Source organism: Strix uralensis, chromosome 4 (assembly GCF_047716275.1).
Source record: "Strix uralensis isolate ZFMK-TIS-50842 chromosome 4, bStrUra1, whole genome shotgun sequence".
NCBI classification, from domain to species: Eukaryota; Metazoa; Chordata; class Aves; order Strigiformes; family Strigidae; genus Strix; species Strix uralensis.
The window spans coordinates 128,390,110-128,410,058 of NC_133975.1; the positions used below are offsets into that span (position 1 = coordinate 128,390,110).

The window sequence follows — 19,949 nt, forward strand, 5'->3', positions numbered from 1 at the left end:
TCCAGGCTCACTATTAGGAGATACGTGGGAATAAAGACATTTTTTTGAAATAGCATGCAGAAAATAAATAATTTCTTGTGACTCTAGTATGGCCCAGGTCAAATAGGCAGTGCAGAAAGGACTTGCTTGTTCAAGAAAATCCACATAAGCTCCCCACAGTTTGATCAAACTCCTCACCAGCTTTTCAAAGTAAGAGGGAAATTGACCTTCTTGCACAAATTCTGCCCTTGGGATTACTCCAGGCTGGACCAACCCAGAGAGGATAGAAAAGCAAGAAAAGCAGTCAATTTTTTCAGCTTGGACTTCCCCACTCTGCATCCTATGGAGCTCCTGGATGGACCCCCCCCGCCATGTCCCCCCATGCCCAAATACATCCCTGAAGGATGGGGTACCCTATCAGCAGTGAAAACAAGGGAGGTTGCACTCTCAGCAGAGAGATTATCTACAAATTGTACAAGCCGCAGAGGTTGTTTCAGTTACTAAATGATTAAAGCATCTAATCTCTGAAGCGATGAGGATGAATATGGTTTGAGAAACGGGATATTTGGGGAGGGGAGAGGGCTCCTCCAGCAACTCTCTGGGGGCTGGGCCATAGGAGCCCTCCGAAAGAGTCCCAGATAAGTAAGACATCATTAATAAATCAATGACAGGGAAATGAAAATGGAAGTAGATGAATCAGCGAGCTGATCGGGTCACAGATGAAAAATAGCACATCTGCTGCCGCTTTCAGTGCATTAACAAATAAGGCCACTGGCTCAGACACACTAATGCTCGGAATAATGAAGCTTCAAGACCGATTAGAGCATAAATCACTTTTTTAAAATGTAGCCGGTCCCTCCCCGACCATCGGGAGACATGTTTGCTGTATCCCACGCGTTTCCCAGCAGCTGCCGGCTGGTGCAGCGGACAACGCCGCTGCCCCATTCTGCTCCCACTTTCTATAGGGCTGACTCCCACCAGCTGAACACACCAAGCCCCAGCTAACCCATATGTTCAGTCCACACTAGCAAATGCCTGCGACCTCCACACCAACCCGCTCACCAACTGGATGGCACAAAGCACCTTCCCCTCTTCTTTTCCCACTTGCACTGATTTGGGGTTTTATTTGCATTGAAGAGGGCAGCGACCAGAGGCTGCAAAAAAAAAAAAATCTGCTTTATGTTATCAGCTTGGATTTTGGGAAGGGAGATAAAGCAACTTTTCCCTGGTCACATAAAAAAGCAGAGAGATGGGAGCAGCCCTGGCCTTACCCCACAGGGTTTTCCTGGGGACCTTGGGTGCAGGGACACGAGGGTGAAAGCATTGCTGGTGGACCCACGCCACATATTGCACATCACAGGCTGACACTAAACAGCTACAACTCACAAACTCCTGCATTTTTCATCCTCCTCCCTATTCATATTTCCCTGTCTCCCCACTATCGATCACAGTGACACAGCACGGTGCGGTGCCCCAAAGGCTCCCGCTCATCTATCAGCTCCGTGCCAGCCATCCTGCCGAAAACCAGCCTCTGAGGGCGTTTTGGGGACACAAACATGGAGATGCCAGCACCACCCCGACACCCACAGCACGGCCCACGGATGTGGCCAGGGGGTGTCCCCTCCCGGATGCTGCCCAATCTCTCCCTGAATCCCCACCTCCTCCATCCCCTTCCCCGGACACCGCTGCCTCTTGCACATAAACGAGGAGATCTATAAGCTAATCAAGCTACTTCCCCTCCAGGCTTGATAGAGGGACAGATCGTTATTGGTGTTTCTATTTTTAAATACACAAGAAGTGCCTGGATATTATAGCAATACGGTCATCTGTGTCCCCGGCTTCACTGAGTTGTGACTCGTGTTACTATTGACCGGGGTTCGTAAAGAGAGGAACAGCCTATACCTGGAAATTTAGCACCCAAAATATCAATGGGAAGAGGTAGTTCTTCAGTCCCTGAGGACAACTGGCCTGGACAACTGCCGAGGCTGTAAAAAAAAAAAAAAAGGGGGGGGGAGAGAAAAAGAGAACCACCAAGCTGCATCACCCTCCATCCCATCTGGGGACACACCGGGGCTGACCCTGGGGCTCATCCTGACACCAAGCTCCTCTGCTCAGTCCCGGAGCAACGTTCCCCTAAATGATTGCGATTCCGCAGCAGCAGCCGCACCACCTGCCTGCAAAAACCAGAGCAATCAGAGCTGGCTCTTCCAGACTCGTTAAATCACATTTAAACGAGGGCAGCGCTCTGCTCGGGGGTCGGGGGGAGCCGCTCTCCGCAGCCACGTGCAGGATTATTGTCCGACAAGATTACAGAGCCATTATGATTTTATACACCGTCGCTATCCAATTACTTAAGTACAAATGCCTCTCCCGCATGCCGAGCGAGCCAGCCCGCTCACTCCCGCGCTCAATTGCTACCCCTGCTCCTACCAGCAAATACGATTCTCCAGGCTGATTGTTGCATGTTGAAAGCAAACTGGAATTATCAATTTGCAGGGAAGGCTGGAAGGGCCAATATCGCTGTCGGATGGTGACGGGAAGATGCTGGGCTGGGGCTTTGCAAGGGGATGGTTTAAAATCAGGCGGCAGCGAAGAGCTGCTGGGGAATATCAGGGAGCTTCTGATCCTGGATGAAGAGGTCTGCTCTCGTTGCAAGATGCTCTATTTATTCTGGTGGCAGCTGCCTCCGTTTGCATTCATATTAAAAGGCAAAGGATCAGTCAGCTACATTCATTCATTAGGAAAAACGTCGCGAAGGAGCCTGCTCGGGCTGCGATTACCTGTTTGCAAGTGATATTAATCACTGAAGCAAAAACTAATTATGTGGTTCACTAGTTTTCCCTTTCCCTTCCACAGCTCTGCCATGAAACCCCCGGACCTGACGGGCAGGGAGACACGCTCTGCCATCGCCATGGCACAAAATCCCTCCTCCTTCTGAAAAGGAAAGCTCAAAGTGATTTCAGACAAGCCTGGAAGAGCTGTGGGAGCATCACAGGGTTTATATGTCAAACCCAAACCTTGGCTGTGAACAACCAAGAGGGTTGTACCTGGAGCCAAACGGGGTTTGCACATCACAAGCCTCCGAGGTGAAGCCCCACGTAGGTGCGAGACATCGGGGCTGTGCAAAGGGGTTTGAGGGGGGAAAGCCCCAGTTGACCCCTGTGCCCCCTCCCCACCGCTGGGTCCCCTTAGGGGGAACCCCTGAAACATCCTCGGTGCATCCTCTGCTCAAATCGAAGCGGGTACAGCTTACACAGACCCCAGGACAACAGCCCTGGCAGCCGGGCTCACACTTATGTTTTTGGAGGAGAAAAAGTAAAATATAAAAAGTAAATCTTTTTAAAGGTCATTACAGACGCCGATCCCAGGGTGATGTGACTGCACTTCTGAATTTTTTAAACATGCACTTTCATGTTGGGAAGTTTTTAAAAATGAAAATTTTGACCTAAAAGGAGGAATTTGGCAGTGCTTTCAAAAAAATGTTCATCCTTTGAGTCCAAAAGACCTCTCTGCTTGCCTGGTGTGGCAGGGCAGGGTGTTTACAGTGGAGCTGGGAGCTGCTCAAGTGGAGCCCCAGCAAAGCAAGGGAAAGGGATGAAGGGGAAAAAAGAGAAAGAAAAAAAAGGAAAAAAGAAAGGGGAAAAAGGAAAAGGAAAAAAGAAAGGGGAAAAAGGAAAAGGAAAAAAGAAAGGGGAAAAAGGAAAAGGAAAAAAGAAAGGGGAAAAAGGAAAAGGAAAAAAGAAAGGGGAAAAAGGAAAAGGAAAAAAGAAAGGGGAAAAAGGAAAAGGAAAAATGAAAAGGAGAAAAGGAAAAGTGAAAAGGAAAAAGTAAAAAAGGAAAGGACAAAAGAAAAATGAGAAGTGAAAGGGAAAAAAGGAAAAGGAGAAGGGGAGAAGGGGGAGAAGGGGGAGAAGGGGGAGAAGGGGGAGAAGGGGGAGAAGGGGGAGAAGGGGGAGAAGGGGGAGAAGGGGGAGAAGGGGGAGAAGGGGAAAGGAAAGGGGAAAGGAAAGGGGAAAGGAAAGGGGGAAGGAAAGGGGGAAGGAAAGGGGGAAGGAAAGGGGGAAGGAAAGGGGGAAGGAAAGGGGGAAGGAAAGGGGGAAGGAAAGGGGGAAGGAAAGGGGGAAGAAGGAAAACAAAAAAGAAAGGAAAAAAGGGAAAAAGGGAAAAAGGGAAAAAGGGAAAAAGGGAAAAAGGGAAAAAGGGAAAAAGGGAAAAAGGGAAAAAGGGAAAAAGGGAAAAAGGGAAAAAGGGAAAAAGGGAAAGATCCAAACATTTTGCAATCCTGGAAGCAAGGCAATGATAGGAGTGGGCATGGGGACCACTGGGGCCGAGCAGGAGCAGCACACCTCAAGTCACCTCTGAGCACTTGCTGAGGAGCAAACCAAGAGCACCGCTGATTAAGTGGGTTAATTCCCACCCTAAATGATTATTTTATCACAGCAGCACTCCTCGGCGAGGCACAGGCCCTGCCTCTGCTGGCTGCTCCCCAACCTTCCTGTGCCAGCGACAGCCTTCCCCTGAAGAGCTCCCAATCTAGGTCAGAGCCGCGTTTTAAACATCTTTCAATATTAAACAAAACTAAGGCACTGCAAATAACACATCTGGGGAGGGGGGGTCTGCTCCTGTCCATCAGCTTTGTGGGAAAGTCAGCATTGAAAAAACACGGATAAAAGGCTCTAGTGCTACCAGGGTCTCAAACCTGCCAGAGCCCGAAGCAATAACAATCTGCCCTGCTAATATTTGATATGTTGCTCAACCTCGTGCCATATGATGGTGGTTTTGTGGCTGGAAAAACCCAACAGTTTGCTTTCTGCTTGAGCTCCATGGGTTGAACGAGGGGTCTGTGTTTTCCCCAGCGAGAAAGGACGCAGAACCACCTCCCCGTGCAAAATTTGACACCGGTCCTTTTCCATTAACACATGTGCGATGGATCCGGCACTGCCAAACCTGCGGGCACCGCAGGCAGGAGGAACCCCCGTGTCTCCAGGGAGCACACAGGATTTGGGGAGCCTTGACCATGGGGAAGAGCAGTGGTGCTCTGTATCCACAAACAATTGCTCTGAAATTGCCATTGAGGGGCTGCTGGTGAGCACAGGGAGGGTCTCCGAGGTTGGGGTGTGCGAAGGAGATGGCACTTGGTTCGGATGTCAGCCAGCTTTGCCGCTCCCTGCCCGCTCTCTTCCATTCCAGCTGCGAAAGCGCCTGTCGAAAGGGGTTTCAGACCCAATAAATCCAACCTCAATTTAGTGGCTGTTACACTCCGCAGGGAGAAGGACGCCCCTGTCCAGAAAAATGCACTTGCTGATTTTCATCCTTTTGATTTATAGAGCTTCTAGTTTAAGAGATGTTCCTCTCCTCTCCAAACGAAGCAGATGCTGACAGCTCCATCCATCACCTGGGCTGTCAGAGGCCTAGTGCTTTAAATAAGCTATTAAAGTGAGATCTAGCTGGTTAACAGTCATAACAGACCAGAAATCAGAGAGTTCACTTACTTCAGTGCCCAGTGAAATTAATTTCCTTTTAATGACCAGGGACTGGAGAGAGAGATTGCTCTGGTCTGAGGAGATGCAAAGATATTGCTGATTCTGGAGGTGGCCAGAGCATCAGCTATAAGCACCTGCCTGTGCTTGCTCTGGAGGGGGAATCTCCAGTCTTCGTTGCTGATGGCAAAGCCTAATTAATGGTCTCAGACACCCACAATGCTTGCTCAGGTGAAGGAGGTGGCAGCACTTCCCCTGGCAGCCCTTGGGGACCCCTCTGGGACCCGCCGGGGATGTGCTAGGATGAGAAACAGGTATAAATTGAAATGAGACGCATAAAACTTAACAACTTTAAATAACTTTTGTTATCTACTACCATTACCTATTCTCCTTTTTGTTTCCCTAAAGTAGATGTTCAATACTTATAAAATGAGTGTCACAACAGATTTTAAAGAGGAACATTTTCTTGTATAATTAACCCTTGAACTTGTTTTGGTAAGCCTTAAAATTACAGTGTTAAAATAATTAGTGCTGTTATCCAAAGTTTATTGAATATGTATGACTAAAGATAGAAACATGATCTAAGTGTAATTATCTAAGAAGTAGTCCTACAGAAGATTGAAAATGAACATAGTGACTGCAATTATCTAAAAGGAAGTCTATTACTGTATGATAAACCTGTCAAAATAATGATGGGGGCTCCTACAAATCACACAGGAGATCAATAAAGCTAATCCTCTATCATAGTGTGAGAATTTAGAAATTGTATTTTGACCTTAATTCACGATGGAGCCATTCAAAACATTTAATAAATGGGTTATAGTACTCCTTAATTAAAAATTAAACCTATTCCTGCTGGGCTGGGACCATGGTGGGGCCAGGTCCCACTGTGCTCTGCCCAGCAAAGCCCATCACATCCCAAAAGCAACCAAGATCGGCAGCAGCGTAACACATTCCTCTGCATTTTGTTTTTCTCCCAGCTCCCTGCAGGAAAATCCCAGCACTTTGTCTTTTTTAGTGAGACCAGCGTCCTTGTCATCTTTTCCCTTTCGATTTCTACCAGCCCATTTCATCCCTTCCCACCCCACCATCTGTCTTGTCCACCTTCACTCCTTAATCCAATCTCCCCGCTCATATCGCCTTGCCTCCGTGCTGCAGCTGATTTATTTCAGAGCAGCCAGTTTCTGCACTGGGTGGGTTGGGACACCTAGAAATTGGCTCAGATTTAATTTCCGGACCCATGAGGGGAGCCAGAGGGGTTTGCTGGAGATGTCCTGCAGGAATAGCTCCATGGACCCCCCCCAAGACACACCACGAGGAGGAAATCTGGACCACATCCCCATGCTTTTGCCTCTGGATCATTAATGGCCACTGATGCCTTGGGGGAAAACCTGCTCTAAACCCCCTGCTTGGCTTTAAGCTGTCCACCAAAACAAACTTTACAGCATTTTTTAACTCCAGGCTGGCCAGTAAGTACCAGTTTCCAGCCATTAAAACACTGCTTTTCAGCAGCAGAGACAGCTTGTTTGCTGCTTACTGAATATTTAATTCCTCCAAAGCAGCAAAGCTCTATCTGGGATGGTCCTGTTGGCCACAGCCATGTTGGTGTGTTGGGTCATCACCCATAAGTTGATGCCATCACCCCACAGCTAAATGCACGACTGGGGCCGAGTCCCCAGCCCAAACCTCACGAGGTTTGGTTTCATGGGCACAGACCCCCAAAAGCTCTTGTCTTTTTATCCACAGGTGAATATTTGGCTCTGCAGCCTCTGTTCCCAGCCTGGCAGAAGGTGGAGGGCACAGCACTGCAGGATGCTGCCTCCCCCGGGGAACTACACATGCGAGAAAGCCCTCGTGGCCCCTCCCTGGGGACCTGTGGTCCTGTCACAGGGATGTGGGAACACACCAGACTGCAGAGGCGATGCTAATACAAATGTATTAAGCTTGAAAGAGGCTATTTTTGGCAACCAGCAAGAGCTGTGTTATTGTCCAGTTACTCATTTGTGTCGCCATCAGGGCACGGCCACCCTCTGCCACTCCCCATGCTCGCAGAGACAAGGCCACGGTCACCACAGGTGGGGCTGGTGGCTGAACTCCCCTTTAGGGGGGGGGATTTCTGCCTTCAGATGAGTTTATGAAGCATCACTGTGGTCAGCAGAGACCCTGGAGAAGGATGTGGCCAAGGAACCCCTGCACACTGACCCTATGGGACAAGGTACGGCCATCCCACAGCCAGGGACCACCCCTCGCCCTCAGAGCAGCCTCCCTCTCCTTCAAACCATCAAGCCAACTGCATCGAAAGGCATCCAGGGCCTACACCATCGATTGTGCCAAAAGCAGAGCCTGCCTGGAGCTGCTCGCCTCCAAGAGCCATCCCTCCATGGAGCACCAGCCTCTTCGCAATCAGTTGGTGTTAAATGCATAAATCATTCCTTGGGATTTTCCCTCTCGTGCAGGCAGGAGTAGTCTAGGCTCCTGCAATCCCACCTGCTTGGGCAAAGCTAAACACCATGAGGCAAGCGAAAAGGAGTGGTGAAACAGAGCACCGAGAAGAATTTGGGAGGAAAGAAACGGCCAGGTCTGCAGTGGTAAGTTCACCCTCCCTTTGCCCCGTGTTGGGAAACAACGTTTTTTAATATGTGAATTGGCTCCCCCTCAGCATTAATTACATCATTATTATTACCTTGTGCATTTCCTCAGTGGCTGGTTTTGCAGCGAGCGAGGGGAGTCGCGTCCTTGCCAGAATTAAACGAGACACAGGGCCCTCGCCTGCCTTGAAATGAGTTTGTAAACAAGGATTTTGCTGGCATTTACTCTCATCCAGGTAATGCTTCTGGGCAAAGAGTCAAGCCCAGATTTGCTGTCTCACACCATCATTTCAGTCCCTTTAATACCCAAAAAAGCACTTTTCCTCCCTCTGCTCCCAGCACCACTTACTCTCCTCCTGTACACAACTGATGCCATCCTGCAGATGCATGCAGCCAGATCAGGGAGCTTCTTGGGATTAAAACCAGCCTGCAAAGAAAAGAGAAAAGGGTTGGTTTAATTCGGATCAGTGCCCAGACCAGGTTTACATGCAGCCCTGGGAAGGTTTGCAGCGGCACAAGGAGGCTGGTGCTGGGCAGCGGCACAGGGCAAAATCAGCTCTGCTGGGCTTAGTTCAAAGCAGTTGCAAAAATACAGCTTGGTTTTCCCTAGTGCTAAAGCTCACCCAATATTAGGGAAGAAATAAGACGTGAGGCTAATCCAAGTCTACCAATATTTCTCGTTATAACTCTGGAAATCTAATTACAGGCGAGCAGGAGCATCGCAGGCGCCTGGACCACGTCCTGCCCTTTCCCATCTCTGCGGGACCTTCTGCCAGGGGAGATGTGGAGCGAGCTGTTCCCAGGGGCTCCTTCTTGCTCTGCTGCTTGCTCCATCAAAAAGAAAAAAGAAAACAATACAAAAAAAAAAATAAAGGTCACAGCATGAGGGCAAACAGCTCCTTTTGGGCAAGGAGATGGAGGCGAAGAGAGGGGTCATGTGCGGCGATGGGGAGTGCGCCTAGCACCAAGGGAAGCTCAGCCAGACAGTGATGAATGGGCAGAACGATGAAAAGATACAGCCGTATTTATTACCACTGGTCATTTCTGACAGCAGAATGTTAATAAGAATACTAATAGTCAATATTTCTTCAGGAGAGGCTTCATCCATTTTTAGCAGCTTGCTGGAGCACAGTAGATGAGTTTCTTATGGGCTGTTTCTTGCGGCAGCCGACATGATGTGATGAAATCTGAGCTCCTCAAGCTACGGTACAGTGCAGTGGCACAACTTTATTGGGCTTTCAGAAATCCAATTCTACTGTGTCCAATATTGTGAGTTGATTAAACCTGATTTGAATCAACAAACGTCCAGGAGGGTGGGTGGTAACTTACTGTGAAAGAAGGGAGAGAGTTTAATAAACAGGCTTGGGAGATAAAAATCTACTTTTATTCCAATAAAACTTCCGTGTCAGAAAGCTGATGGTAGCATGAAGGGTTAGAGAGTGGGAAAAAAAAAAAAAAAAAAGACGCCGCCAAGCTGGTGAGGACTCAAAGATACGGAGAGTACAAAAGATTAAAATGAAAAGACATGAAGGCAGTATCTGAGTGCAGAACTTGTGGGCAGAGTTTGGGGATGAGGTGCAGAGCAGGGGTGCTGCAGGAAAGCCCCCACCACACTAATTAAAGCAGCAGGCCAGTATTTCTGTGTGGTCAGGTGGTGCCAGGAGGGAACAGCCTCTGTTGAGCTCAGGACAAGATCAGCCTTTCCTTCCACCTGCAAAAACCCAGCTGGGCTCGAGCATGGTTTAAGGTGATGGACCAGGGCACTGCCAGTGCTGTGGAAGAGCCTGGGATGGCAAGAGGGAAATGCAGGTGCTCTCTGCTCCTGTCCTGCACCTTCATCCAGCCTTGCTCAGGGTCAGGATGCAGCTCCTGAGGTGCTGGGCATCAAATCTCACCCCCAAAACCCAGCTCATCTCTCACCTCCTTCCCGGTGCAGCTGTCTGGCATCAGAAAATTGTGCATCCCCCGCTGGGACATGCCCTCCCCAGTCCCCAGAAGAGGATGGGGTGCCCAGCCATCCCTCACAGCAATCCCTATACCCCCCGCATCAGCCTTAAAAGCCTTCAGTCTTGCAGGTTAAACCTCCTGAGCTGGGAGGATCCCCAGCCAGCTTCTGCCTTACATTTGTACTCCCCTCTGATAAACCCAGAAATCCTTCACCGCTCGGCACCTTGCCTGCATATTAACCGGCAGCAGTCGGTGCGCTATAAATTCCCCACATCCCTCTCCGGTAGAGCTGTTCAGCGCTGTCAGAGCCGTATATAAAACCTCCCCCCATGATTTAGATGTGGGGGGAAGATTAAACACAAACTGAGAGCTTTGCGATAAGAATCTCTTTCAACAGCTGCCTGAAAACTGCGGGGTGCAGGTGAAGCCCTCTGCTCTGCATCACTTGCACCTCAAAAACCGCTGCGAGGATGGGATATCGGGAATGTGCCGTACAGAACTGCCGGGCAGGGCTGAAACCACAAAATGCCATACCTGGCAGCAAGGAGGGAGTGGATCAGAGCCTGGCTCAGAGCTGGCATCGAGCAGGTTTTACTGCCCTGCAAAAATATATTGTCCTGTCCTCTGGAACCGCGGGAGTCCTTATTATTCTGCCTGCATCCGTGCCGATGGCTCTCTCCCAGGCAGCTAAAGATCACAGCCAAGGCTGCTCGAGACAGTCGCTGTGACTTTTTTCGTAAGGGATATGTTGTCAAAACTTACAGGCTTTTTGCAAAAGGTTTAAAAGAGTTTTACAGCTGGGGAGTGAAGATATAAGCTGTTACTCCCAGGCATCCTAGAGGAATGATGGGCAGATACTGAATCAGTCTCTGAGAGGATGCTCGTGGCTGTTTGAACAAAAGCAGAGTGCAAACTTCAACCAGTGTCTCCCATCGGGCCACCAAACATTTGGCTTTCCCCAAATTTCTCTGCCTTGACATTTGGTTTCAGTAAAGAGGAGGCATTTGGCTGTCCCCTCCCCGATCTCCAGGATTCAGGCGTCCTACACAGATCCCCCCAGCACGTTTGCTAAGGAAGCATTTTGTGGGTACGTGGGCACCCCGTCCTCCCTGTGCTTGGCAGGTGGGCACATCTGCCCCCACCCAGCAAGCCCAGCACATCACAGCTTGGCTGCTTGCAATCCCACCTCCGCCCAAATTTTAATTAAATGGGAACATAAGTACCTTGAATCAAACACGAAAAGCCTGGTTATGTTGGATTTTGGTCTCTTTTGAAAAAGATTGTAGCTTTAGCACAAGCAGATAAGGCAAAACTCAGTATCTGCTGTAAAACTTGCTTTTTGAGCAGCAGCCAGCCCTCGCCGTGCGGCTCCCTGCCATCACTGGCTCCTCTCCAGCCCGGCGGCTGCATCTGGGCAGCTACTGAGGAACCCAGGGTAGCATCGTGTTGCAGCTTGTCATTTGAGAAACATTACGTTATCACATGCCCTCTGTATTAGACACCTAAACACCCATCTGGGCAGTGGGTGACACCCATCACCTTTCTTTTACTGCCTCTGGCCCATGAACTTGCATCTTGGGCAAGGACAGGGATGCAGAGGCACAGGGACAGCTTTGTTCAGCATCCCTGGTCCCCCTGTGGTCTGAACCTTTTTTTTTTTTTTTTTTTTTTGTCCTTGACAGCTGAAGCAAAATAGCAACATATTTCTGGGAGCTGGAGGTCATTTATGCAGCCATGACTCTGAGTTTGGAGAGGTGTGATCAGCACAAGCACTTTTCCTCACCCCCTCCCACCTTTCTTCTCAGCTGTATGGAAGCTGGGCCACACACCCAAATGGGTGGACAAACCCCTAAGGAAAGAGATTACAGACACAGGCTCCATCCCAACCTCACGCTTGTTTTATTGCCCTCAGGGCTATCATAACCTAAACATCCAAAAGGATCAGCCTGTCCCTCCTTTTCCATCCTCCCCCACCCATTTCCCTCAACATCATATTTTCCCTCCATCAATCCCAGCTCTCTCCCCTTCTCCCACAAAACCAGGAACGTTTCCAAAGGCTGGGAGGTTGCCCCCCAAGGGGCTTTGACGTGCACGGTATCGATGTGTATCTCCTTGTAAGGCATGCATCCATTATGAATGCAAATCCACCCGTGTCTGGGGTTCAGGGCACCCACACCAACATGGAACAGGAACAGTTATTGCCAGCACCTAAAAACCCCAGCCCTGGCAGGGTGGAATGCACATGTGCAAACCCTCCCTGTCCCGTTGGCGCTGTGGGTCTCCGAGTTACAGGAATAGGGGTAACATGGATGCACCACACAAAAATCCCACCTGGGTTTATGCTTCGCTAAAGCATCTCTGAATAGGTGCAGGCAGCAGCAGGCAGGGCCTGCAGGCAGCACTGGGCCGCCCCGAGCTGCCAGCCAAAGGAATCGCTCCCCGAAAACCAGCACAGGTGTTTAACAGCCCCAGATGGCTGTGTGGTTTTTAAGCGCTTTCAAAATAAAACCATTTTAAGCCAGGATGACTCAGACCAACAGCCCATCTCCAGGGCAAACAGTCAGCAAAAGACATTTTCAACACAACTTTTCAAACTAACCATACCTGAGGGGTGGAAATCTCAAAACTGGATGCACCCCCATTTTCTATAAGATGAGGGTCGAGCAAAACCTTTAATTTCTTGGGGATAAAATTACATGTCGGTATCATTTTTGCTGCTTTAAATGTTGCATTTTGGAGGGTCCATACTCAAATGCCTGGCAGGGAAGGGAAAATTAAATGAATCCCCAAAAATTTTGACCACAAATGCTCCAGGGCTTGGGTTTTTCACCTCATCTGAGAACCAGCCTCCATCCAAACACACCAAGGTTTTCCTGCATCTTTCCACACACTGGTGAGGTAGTGGCCTCTGGTCCTTCACAGTGGCTCCAAATCCCTCCAGAAAAGAGATTTTGCCTGCCAGGTAGGATAAAGAGGGAAATGACACAATTAACAACTCTTCTGGCAAGGAGGAGCTGTGCTTTATTAAGGAACTAAAAAGCATCCCTGGCTCCAGTATGAGCGCGGGATCGTGCTGTACCAGACATTGCTCATCCGTGGCCAAAATCTCTGCCCCGATAAGCAGCAGCCCCTGCCCCCAGCATCCCCTTTCCCTCCAGCGTTCCTCTCTTTGTTGAGTCCCACCCTCACAGGAGGTCACTTAGTTCAATTTTTTGTTTATTCCCTTATTCTGTTTTCCTGTCCCCAAATCCCTCAGCATTTTAAAGCCAAATCAAAGCCCTGTTTTGGGGTTGTTTTTTTTTAATTACTCATAATTAAGTGATTCTTGGCAGGGAAGACCATGGAAACAGTGTTATCCCACAGACAGGAATTCAGCTAGGAATTTCCTCTTAGCCTCCTAGCCCTAAATACATCTGGAAAAATGTATAATCACTTTATTTATTACAGCAAATATTTCCTTGCAAATACAGCCCTCCTGCAGCATCCCAGAACCTTTATCACAACAGCCTCCAGCAAGACCTTGAGCTGTGCCTTCATTTCATTATTTGTTGAGCCCCACTTTTCCTCCTGCCAACGTCACCTGGAAAAACCCTCTGGATTTTTTCGGGGGGGGGGGGGGGGGGGGTGTCTATTTTTCAGCGTGGTAGCTGATGCTAGATAGCGAGAACATCACCTGCACCCACACAGCACTATATATTGCAGGTGCTGAACATCTGCTGAAAGCTCGGTGGTTTTGGCCACCATCTCCATCGTGCTGATGCTCTCCTGTGAGTTACAGTGCAGCCGTGACAAAGCCCGAGCACCCCTTAGTGTAAAAGCAAAGTGGCTTTGGTGAGGGGAGGAAAGCAGTAAATCCCTGATGAAAATTGGTGATTGAAAATTGTTGATTGCTAGCTGGCTGAACAGGAGCCAGCAGTGTGCCCGGGTGGCCAAGAAGGCCAGTGGCATCCTGGCTTGTATCAGCCATAGCATGGCCAGCAGGGACAGGGAAGGGATCTTACACCTGGACTCGGCACTGGGGAGGCCACACCTCGATTCCTGGGTTCAGTTTTGGGCCCCTCACTCCAAAAAGGCCATTGAATGACTCGAGCGTGTCCAGAGAAGGGCAACGGAGCTGGTGCAGGGTCTGGAGCACAGGTCTGATGGGAAGCAGCTGAGGGAACTGCGGGGGTTTAGTCTGGAGAAGAGGAGGCTGAGGGGAGACCTCATGGCCCTCTACAGCTACCTGAAAGGAGGGTGCAGAGAGGGGGGATGAGTCTCTTGAGCCAAGGAACAAGCACCAGGACAAGAGGGAATGGCCTCAAGCTGCACCAGGGCAGGGTCAGACTGGCTCTTAGGAAGTATTTCTTTGCAGAAGGGGTTGTTGGGCGTTGGAATGGGCTGCCCAGGGCAGGGGGGGAGTCCCCATCCCTGGAGGGGTTGAAGAGTCGGGTTGACCCAGCGCTGAGGGATCTGGTGGAGTTGAGAACGGTCAGTGTGAGGTTCATGGTTGGACTGGAGGAGCTTCAAGGTCTTTTCCAACTGAGATGATTCTGGGATTCTGCCAGGGCTGACAGGGACCTGCAGAGCTGGGGATGCTGCGTCTGAGCTTTGCTGATGAGCAGTGCAGTGGCTCTGGCTGAACGAAGCTGCCTTGATGGTCTTGCAGCATCTCACATGCTGTGGTGCAGGGTCTGGGGCTGCCTCGGAGCCTCGCTTCTCTCTAAGTGGGTTCAACAACATTTGGTAACGGTGTTCTGGCAGGGTGCATTGGAGGGAACCCATGTATATGGGCCCAAGGGCGCACAGCAGGTGCCGCAGCCACACAGTGTAAGGGCTGGTCCCCCACAGTGACACGACCATGCTGTGTCCCCCCTCCCCGTAGCTCACAGATGCCACAGCACGAGCATTGCAAACTAGCACAGCACACCGAGAGGGCAGAAGCACAGAATCACTGGCTATCCCATGCACAAGCCGACGAGTCCCCAAGGACTCAAAGAGCCACAAGCCCTCCTGAACCCTTCCACCCCTCCATGGCCCCCACGTCTGGCCTCTGCACATGCTGCACATACACCCACATTAGAAGTTCAGCCTTAAAAAGAGTAATTTTAAAAGTTCACCAGCAAATGCTTGAGCTGTATTCCTACCAAGAAGCTTAATTCTGATGGAATTTACACGACAAACATCATACATGTGGGTGATACCCACAACTGCATCCCACATCCCAAACCCAAAAACTGGAGATACGCAAGGAAACAGGGAAATCCAGCCTGTTCATCAGCAGTCTCCTCCAGCCCTTCCTTTTTCTTAAGACCTGCTTGCAGCCTTGGGTCTCCAAAACACCAAAAAGTGTCAGCATTCTTCCCCTGTACATCAAAGGGTAAATAAACCCCAAGATTACTCTTTTCTGACATCTCACAGCATTTTAGGAAGACCACGTGGGTCTCCTAGGGCAGGTAATGATACAGCCAAGAGTAAAACAGCCCCAGTGTCCTCTTTCCAGGCTCAGAACTACCACCCAGAAATGCTCAAAGGAGCAGAAATGCTCAAAGTAGCAGGTTTAATAGGGTGGGCTGCTTCCCAAGACCCCAGCACATCTCAGGGAAACATCACCCTCCTGCTAAACCCCCAGAACTAAAGAAACTGCTTTCATGTAACTCCAACATGCCCTGCTGGGCTGCGTTGCTTTGAGCTCATCACAGTCTCAGCTTTGCACTTGAGTTTAGCTCTACTTTTCCAAATAAGCTCAAGGAAAAGCCTGTATCCAGGACTGTCAGCTCTAAATATTCATAAGTCATGAGACTGGCTTCAAAGTCATCAGATTTTTTAGAAACTCACTCATACATTGCTATTATTCAAACTTGTCTTTTTTTTTTTTTTTTAAATGTTCTATATTTGGCTTTCTTTTGATGTATCTTCTCCTTGGGTTTGTGTTTCTCCCTGCAAGCACATGGGCTTTAAAAAAGAAAAAGAAGAAGAAAAGATAGCTGCAATTCTGATACATTCATACAGATCCAGATGTTAATCCTTAAAACAAAACAGATAAGTGGAAAAAAAAAAATCAGGATGAAGCTGCAGTAGCTGGTGGGAAGCTCCAGGAAATCTGCCTCATCACCCAAAATCCCATCTGGCACCCAGCGCCCTCAGAGATCCCTGTCCCGCGCTCAAGAGTGGTGGCAGGGACTGAGGTGGGGTGAGTATCAAGTACCTCATTGCTCTGCTGCATTTGGATCTGCTAGAAAAGCAGGAGATGGCCATAAACCTGCAGGTAAAATTCTAGAAAAAAGCTCTTTTAGGTGACAGGGCTTGTTGAATGAGTCAGCGCTGTTCCCAGGAGCTGGATATGGGGACAGCGTGAATCCCCATTTCCCACGGCTGCATCCTGCACCCAGGCAGAAGGAAAAAAAACACTTTGATTCCTGCTCCTGTTGAGAGAATTAAAGCAAAACCCCATGCAGCATCCCCGGAGAGCGTACCAGTACCCCCCCCCCAGCACCCTGACCTGCCCACGGGCTTCTCCATCCCCAACCAGCTCTTTTCAGTGCTCCCCAAATCTGAGCAACAATGGAGATAATCCCAGCCGCCGTGGCAGGTGTCTGCCTTGTCCTGCCATTGCACAGCAAAACGCTTTGCATAATCCGACTAAATAAAATTGATGTGTCACTTGGCACAGCGCGGGGCCGGTGCGAGCACCCAGCTAATCACCACGGAATAAAAGCTACCAGGACTTTGATTGCTGCTGTAGTATTCTCTGAGGAGCAGCTTTACCTTGTAAATCCTGGAGTATATAGTTTGATGTTATCACTGCAGGGGAGGCGGGGAAGAAAAGAGAAAAATAGGGAAGTAGAAAGCAAATGCCTGGGTACAGAGTGCTCATGCATTCACAGACTGGGTGAAGGAGATCATTTCTTACTGGTACTAGTGGAAGCAGCAGTCAGTCATCCCTGCACATCATGGCTCCTCTCCTGTTAAAAACAGAGGTGAGAAACCTCCCAGAGCCAAGTGGCAGCTGACACTGTGCTGCTAATAATATCTAATTAATTATGGATAGCAAGGAAATTCTAGAAAAATATAAAGATAGTTTAGTGTGGCTCCAGAAACAAATAAGGCAAAGGGGGTAACCCAGGCGGCTTCCCACCAGATGTCTGTCCCAGGTGGAAAACCACGTGCATTTGTGCAGGATTCAACTCAAAGAATAAAGAAATGCAAAACCAACTGGTTCCACTGGGTGGTCGTGTAGAAAATAAGCATCAGACTCATGTGCTCTCATTCTTAATGAGATAATGCTCAGGTTTACTAACAGCCCAGCACGCTGTAGGGAATGCGGAGAGACTTCCAGGAGGCTTTTGACTTCGAACGCCCTGACATTTGAAAGCAGGATGGCAAAATATCAATAAACAGAGGCTAAGTGGCTTATGGAGTGGTCAATACCAGTCTCTGGCTTGGGGGAGCTTCCCAGGGCACAGCAGGGATCAGCACTGAGCTGCTGCCTGGGGACCTTGCTATTAATGAGCTGGAAATCCATCTGAACATCTCTGCTGAGTGCATGCAGAGTGTCAAGTAACAAGGGAGGCAGGACGTTATTAGAACAAACGGCCTGAGAATGGGGTTGATGGCAAGGGGCTGGGGGGGGGTGGCTTTGGGGTGGAGGTCTTCAGCCAGGGGAGCCCATTTCACCTCTTTCAGCTCAGCCAAACCCAAAACCCCCATTACTTGCCAGTTGCCCAGAGCCTTGCGGGTATGAACAAGGCGGTTGCAAGGACGGGATGTGATCTTACATCTCTGTATCCCACTGAGCAGCTCAGCAGGAAACGTGCATGCACAGATCTAGGAGAGAAATTTGAAAAAGCATGGAACAAGCACAAAAATGGTTTTAAAGCAGAGAAAATACTATATAGAAAGGCTCATAAGGATCTCATTCTGCTTAAGCTTATGGGAAAGAAAGTTGACAGTGGCTTGACTATGTCCATGCACCTGAACATAAAGAAAAACTTGAGAACTAAAGGGCTTGTAGCATGTTTTGAAGGAGGATGTTTGAAAAGCAGGGCCAGACTCGATGAAATAAGGAGGTACACCTCATTCATGGGCAGGGTGAGTAGGGACAGGACAGCCTCCAAGGGAAATCAGGGCTATTCCTCTCCAAGTGGCTCAAAAATGAAGATGAGACACAATCTTGGGAGAGATGCATTGGTTGGACACAAGCTCAAACCAGGCTGACATCCAGCAGCCTGGGCTGGGTTTTTGATCCCTCGTGTCTTGGACCTGTGGATCTAAGGTGGCCCCTAAGGCCCAAGCCCTTCTGGGCTGAGCTCCCAAGCCCTGCCCTGAGGAGGGAGGTTTGGAGAGCCCCACCGCAGCAGGATCAGGCACCATCATAGGTAGCACAGGCTCTCAGCAGTCATCTCCTCACCCATCTGCTTTCAGACACACCAGCAAGGTGTTGTCTAAATGTGCTCTGCCCCACAAGCCTCTAGAGCCACCAAACCCCAGCAAAAACCTGTTAAGAGTGGCTCATCCCACCTGGGTTCCCATCCATGTGTCCATCTTCCCTCGCTCCCTCCCCCCACAGCATCCTGCTGTGCCCGGCCACCGGCGCTGGGACAGTTTCTGCCCTTTCGTTTCCACATGGCCCTTCAACACAGCCCGCAAGTTGGTTTTTTGGAAAGCCAGTAGATCACCGGAAACATGCAGAGCAATTGCTTGAGGCTGATGGTGCTGTGGGTTTTTACAACGGAGGGGCTCAGGACAGCTCATGAGGAAAGCAGAAGGCAACTCAACGTCAGTGCATAATCCTACAGTGACACTCTAACTGCCAACAGGAACAAAAACACAGCAAAACCTGCTGATTCTAGTAAAATAAACACTTAAACCTCAACCTTTGAGATGCATGAGCCTCCCATTACACCCCAGTACAACTTTACCAGCAGGTGAAGATGTGAGTGTTCAACCATCATCACATCCCTCTTGAAAGAAGAGTTTATAAAAGCCCCAAGGCTGGAAGTTATTAGTTACTGCTGCCTGATGGTCTGCAGATGGGGGTCCCCGAAGGAAACCTGTGCATTTGGCAGGGCTGCCGCAGCGAACCCTGGGCTACAGCATCCATCAGATGCTTTGGTTTCCCATTGTGAGTTTATTCTTTGCTTCAAAACCAAGATATTTGGGGTTTTTTTCAGAGAAATCCATCACTGTGAGCATGTCTTCAGTTCAGAAGGGCAGGACCTGGCTGCTTTGATCCTTGCTTGTAGAGCACAGGAGATGCAGGGACACAGACAGTGCTGCTGTACATGTAGGGATATTAATGGTGCTTTATCCTCCCAGGCTAAACACAGCCGAGCTTTGGAGAACTCCTGCCAAACCCCCCAGATTTGTTTCCAAAAACTTCCCTTCAAAAAAGGCAGATCCAGAGAAGCACAGTGCTGTAGTTTCACCAGCCTCTGCAGGGCATTGATCTGGACTTGCCGAATGAGGGGCCAGGGCCCTATCTCCTAGCAGGCTCTGTGTTTATTAATCACAGGCCTTGAATACAAAATAGGCCAAGTTCTTCAAATCTGCAAACAATGTCTGAGTTCTCTTCTCAGTCTGCCTGGCATCATGAATCACTTAAAAGACTTTGGGCTTTCAAGGAAATTTCTCATGTATTTGCTGGCACACATGATGTTTCCAGTAACAGGCACCACTGTGGAGTCATTGACTCAAATCTCTGAATCTTTCTGGAAATGTCATCTTAGAGACGTTTTCAGTATTTTATTTGGTTGTTCATGAGAATTAAAATCCTCAGAGTTTCTACAGAACAAACTCTTCCCAATGCTTCTGTTTGGAAGTTGATGGAGGAAGCGACGATGCTCATTGCAGAGTTTACTGAGACCAAGCTGGTTGGTATTTTCTGAGTGGGGAAAACTTTATCAAGATCAGATCTTTTTCTATTTAAAGTAATCTACAGCAGTGGAGCTTTGCATTTGTGAGCAAAGGCCAACAA

At 49.2% G+C, this 19,949-nt stretch overlaps 1 protein-coding gene across 1 annotated transcript in view; it reads right to left on the reverse strand.

The window, feature by feature from the left end:
• Window positions 1-17,690: 17,690 nt before the first annotated feature.
• Window positions 17,691-19,949, reverse strand: part of PELI2 (pellino E3 ubiquitin protein ligase family member 2) — an 86,958-nt gene continuing 84,699 nt past the window's right edge. Inside the window, exon 8 of the transcript XR_012629000.1 lies at window positions 17,691-17,800. The gene's annotated coding sequence lies outside the window, so the exon portion shown is untranslated. The remainder of the gene's footprint in view (window positions 17,801-19,949) is intronic.